Raw genomic sequence first — 5086 nt, 5'->3', positions numbered from 1 at the left:
TTTTCCCCCAACTCCTGGCGGGGTCTGACGTCAGCCATGTGCGGGGAGGGGATGGGGAAGAGGGAGGGGGTTAAATGCTAATGATATTAATGAACCTCCAAGCGGCTCCCAAGGAAAATGCAGGCGCTCTCCCAGCTGACGAGTTCCAGAGCGTGAGCCTGGGAGTGTGGCTCTGTGCGCGCATGATGGTGAGGACCGTGCAGCTCTTGTAATAAAAATGAAGTCTGATATTTCGCGGCCAGGTGGAAGTGGGGGAGAGAAATAGTTTTCTCAACAAGCGCTGGCCTCCTTCTGTGCTGAGTGCCAGACAGATACGTGGAGAAAACTGGGCGGTGTGTGTGTGTGTGTGTGTGTATGTGTGTGTGTGTGTGTGTGTGTGTGCATATTTATGTGTGGGGCTGTGCGCGCTATGGCCATGTGAATGGGTTCATTCTAGGTCCCGTGCCCCTTCTCATGGGTAAAACTTGGATCTGGCCCGAGGTGAGTAATGATTCATTTTACAACTATCTGCGGAAAGTTAGAGCTGAGCGCGCCTTGTGCGGACTCTCGCTCGGCCTGTGGGGCAGGGGACTAGGGTGGGGGAGAGGCCGGAAGCTCTGCGTCCCTGTGGCCTTGGTGCTGTTGGTCTGCTCGGAAGGATGCTTGCAAAACCCTGCTTCTCAAGGCAAAAACCCATGGGGGAGCAGGGAGAAGCTTTTGGTTGTTTCCAAGATCGGCATAAAGAGGCTGCAAAGCAGATATTTTTCTTTTCTTCCTTCCGCTTGTCCCTAGTGGCTTCGCTCCCTTTCCTAGACCAAGGCATCCGCCACCGTCCTACTTCCCCTCTCCCCAGCCCGGCGCGGTCTCTCTCTCCACGTTTGCTGGGCTCTCTCCAGACGCGGTCTGTGCACCAGGCCGAGAACGCGCACGCCCAGGAACCCGCGGTCCCAGGCTCTAAGAGATTAATTCTTATTGAAGCTCTCCCAGCAGCTTGAACTTGTCGAACAAGTGCTCGGTCAGAGCTTGGGTCCGGGAAGAGGTCAGGGGTCAGGCCTTTGGCTCCCCCAGCCTCGGCGACCTGTTGGGGCGAGGGTGGGGGAAACTGATGCCCGCCGTCCACAGCGTCGCTCTCCCAGCCCTGTCCCCGCGCTTTCTGCTGATCTGGGGTCGACCTGGACTTTTGCTCGGAGTGTGTGCCAGGGCATGCTCCACCCCGCTCCCTACCCCACGGACCTAGGCGCAGGCTGTGCACTTCAGACTTTGGCTGCAGCACGTGACCGCAGGAACTTTCCACCCACAACCCGGGCTGAGCTGCAGCCTGCCCCCCTTCAGGCGCCTCGCGCCACCTGCATCCTCGCAGCCGCCCCACCCAGGGCTCGGGAGCTGCGACCTGAGCAAGTAGTTGTGTGTGTAGTGGGGTGGGGTGGGGATGGGAGGGTGTCTCTCTTTCCAAGAGACCCGTCCTCATTTCTCTGGATTGAGGTGCGACTAGCGAGTGGACCTGAGATTTTGTTTTGCTTTGTTTTGAGACAGGGCACAAAATCAACACTGTTGAGAGGCAAGTTGGATCAAAGAAGTGGAGTCTTCAAACCAGCTCACTGAGGTAGTGCCCGCTCAAACTCTGCGCCCCAAAGGAAAGTGGTTTCTGATGGGCATCTGAGAGACAGTCACTAGCTTGCAGGATAGTATTTGGAAGCAGGGGTCATGGCTCCCACCACTGGCAGAATGGAGACTCAGAGCTGAGAGCTAGGTCAAGGACAAAGAACTTTAAGTACCTAAGTCTGGGCAGAAACTGGAGTTGTCTTCAGGACTAGATCCTGACCCGTTCCGGACTTCCTGCTCCAGGGGACGGGGTAGAGGAGGTTAGGAATCTGGTGAGAAGAACTGGAAGCCCGTTTGTTTTTTGGGAGGGGGGGAGCCGTTCTGGGGTTTGAAGTTCCCAGTAGGGGATTCTGGGCTCCTGGGGATTCCCAGTGGTCTCTTCCTCCCCAGTCCCTGGCACTTTCACTCCTGTTTAATCATACTGCTGCAGCTTCCCAAAGTGTTTGAAAAGCGGGGAAAACCCTCTCTCAGTGACAACTTTAGAGAGGTGTCAAGAAGTCAAGTCACGGGGCTGGAGTGATAGCACAGCGGGTAGGCGTTTGCCTAGCACACAGTCGACCCGGGTTCGATTCCCAGCATCCCATATGGTCCCTTGAGCACAGACAGGGGTGGTTCCTGAGTGTAGAGCCAGGAGTAACCCCGTGCATCACCAGGTGTGACCCAAAAAGCAATAAATAAATAAATAAATAAATAAAAGAGGTCAAGTCACTAGAAACACATACGCGCGCACACACACACACACACACACACACACACAAAACCACACACACCCCTAGAGCAAAGACATAGAGTGAGCAGTGAGCAGTTCATCCTGAGCACACAGCTGTGATTATCCTGTATAAATCACAGTGCTGCTCTGAAATCACTCCCATGACTTCCTGTCATGACCAAGTCTGGGGAAATTTTTGGCTAGGAGGGAGGGACTAAGGCCTGACCCAGGAACAGGTCCAGGAGAAGGCTATAGGGACACTTTCTCCCCGCCACCCTCTCACCTTCAAGCTTCTGTTTTTGACAGCCCTGCAGGGTTTGGGGACATGAAATCTAAGGTTAGGACACTTGTGGAGGAGGGGGCAGAGATGGGGGGGTGGGGTAGTGGAGTAGTATCTGTGTCTGTCTCCCGGAAGTCTGGGAAAGAAAGCCTTTGCAAGCCAGATCTGTTACTTTTAATCTTCCTATCCCAGGGCTCCAGCATGCTGCATATGTGTTGGGTGAAAGAAGAAAGATTTGCAGATTTCCCAAGAAGCCACTGGAGGTACAGCAAGACTGACCACTGAGAGCCAGAGGTGTAGGTTCGGATTCTATTCTAACTACCTGGATAATTCTAGGCATGCAACACTACTTCTCTTGGCCCCAGTCCTTGAAGACAGATAGTCTCTCCATAAGTCTAATTTCAAAGCCATTCTCATGCATCCATGAAAGGAAATGACTGGTAAGAGGGAAAGGCCACAAATGCCAGAAATACCTTTTTTGTTTTAGTTTGGTTTGGTTTCGAGTCACACTTGGCAGTACTCAGGGGCTCCTGGCAATTCTTAGAGAAACTATGCAGTGCCAGGACAAAACATACATGAAAGGCAAGCACTTTACTACTGAGCCATATCTCTATCCCCATTGAAATAACTTTTTTTTGGTTTTGGATCACACCCAGCAGTGCTCAGGGCTTGCTTACTCCTGGTTCTGAACTCAAGGATCTTTCCTGGTGGGCTTGGGGGACTATATGGGGTGCCGGGGATTGAACCCAGGTTGGTTGCATGCAAGGCAAATGCCCTACCCACTGAACTATCACTCTGTCCCCTTAAAATATCTTTTGGATCATCTCTGGCTGTGTTCAAGGCTTATTCCAGTCTCTATGTTTAGGGATCACATAGGGGACTACACGTAGTGCTAAGATTCTAACTAAGGTTGGCTGCATGCAAGGCAAGCACATTGCCCCTAATACTATCTCTCAAGTCCACCAAAAATAGCTTTGGACAGAAATAATATTTGTATTAAGTACAGGGTGAGCTTTTATAGCCTTAGCTTGGGAGGAGAGTGAACCACATCTTGAAAATTCTGCTCCCTCTATCAGGTCCTGCAGCATCTCTTCATTCTCTTGTGAATACAGACATCTCAGCCAAACCAAAATCAAAATTCAGAGGTATTATCTTTTATCACAGGTTGTTTACATTTTGGCCTTAGATAAGAATAAGACCACACAAGATATCCTGGGGGATCCAGTAGTCTTTCTTTTCTTTTCTTTTCTTTTCTTTTCTTTTCTTTTCTTTTCTTTTCTTTTCTTTTCTTTTCTTTTCTTTTCTTTTCTTTTCTTTTCTTTTCTTTTCTTTTCTTTTTTTTTGTCACACCCAACGATGCTCAGGGGTTACTCCTGGCTCTGCACTCAGGAATTACTCCTGGAGGTGCTTGGGGAACCATATGGGATGTGAGGAATTAAACTCAGGTCAGTCACATGCAAGGAAAATGCCCTACTAGCTTGTACTATTGCTCCGGCTCCAGTCTTTCTGTCTATCCACTAATTTATCCCTTTCAACAAGTATGATTTCTACCTATCTACTAGGGGTGTGGGAGATTATTGATATAACTCTCTTCTCAAGGTTCAGGGGAAAACAGACATATAGGAGGTGACAAGGGCTTTGCATTTAAGTAGAATACAGGGAATTCCGGGGAAGTGTACAGTGGGCTATGCCCTGGAAAGCTCATCCTGGTTATGGAACTCTGCTTCTGAAAACCATCTTGTAATACAGCTCACTTTTATGCTAAGGTGAAGTGGAATCTTGTTCACTAGGCTGCATGAGAGAGGTACCTTCAGAACACTACCCAAGCATCAATTCTGTCTACTAGTTTCCCTAAAAGTGGCATCACTTTCTCCATTAACTGTATCCTCCTTTTCTTCTAAAAAAAAATAAATAAAAGCAAAAGAGAAAGGAAACACCCAATAGTAAGCAGAGCTGATGTACTTATGGAACAGAGAGCAGTGGCCAGCCCCCACACCCCCTCTAGTTCTGGCGACTCATTCCTTTAAAAAGCCTTCACCTTTCTAACAAGCTAGTTTAAGAAATAACCAGACTTGGAAACACCAATGGAGGTCATGTTCTAGTTTGAGAGTCTGTTTCCGAAAGGCATCCCATTATAAGCTTTGTCTGTGTGTTTGTTTCAGAGGAGGAAGACAAATGAATGAATGATTTTCACCTGTGTTCAAGTCCTAACCCAACTATGGTGGCTTTTTTCTCCTCCAGTGGGTGGAGAGAGCGTGTGTGCATATAGGTGGATCCCAGAGCTGAGTCTTGTATTAAGTACAAGCACAGCCAGGATTTGCTCACAAAATGAAAGGCTGGGATCCATCAGACTTGCTCTGAAGTCTCTACAAGTTATTTTATTCCTTCCTGATTGGAAACATCTAGGCGCTCTAGATCCTGGATGCTAGAGCTGCAGAGATTTGGGATGCCATTTCTTAGTTATGTGTTGGTTAAGGGTTGTCTTTTATTCCCCACTAGATGGGAAGACATACATG

General features: G+C 49.2%; 1 long non-coding RNA gene across 2 annotated transcripts in view; it reads left to right on the top strand.

The window, feature by feature from the left end:
• Positions 1-90: 90 nt before the first annotated feature.
• Positions 91-5086, top strand: part of LOC129404307 (uncharacterized) — a 45974-nt gene continuing 40978 nt past the window's right edge. The window contains exons 1-3 of one of the 2 annotated variants that reach the window (XR_008629824.1): positions 91-188; positions 1513-1582; positions 2763-2870. This is a non-coding gene — a long non-coding RNA (uncharacterized LOC129404307). Of the gene's footprint in view, positions 189-1508; positions 1583-2762; positions 2871-5086 lie in introns of both variants that reach the window. The other variant, XR_008629823.1, reaches the window with a different exon arrangement.

Source organism: Sorex araneus, chromosome 4 (assembly GCF_027595985.1).
Source record: "Sorex araneus isolate mSorAra2 chromosome 4, mSorAra2.pri, whole genome shotgun sequence".
NCBI lineage: Eukaryota > Metazoa > Chordata > Mammalia > Eulipotyphla > Soricidae > Sorex > Sorex araneus.
This window is presented reverse-complemented; position numbering and strand designations above follow the sequence as displayed.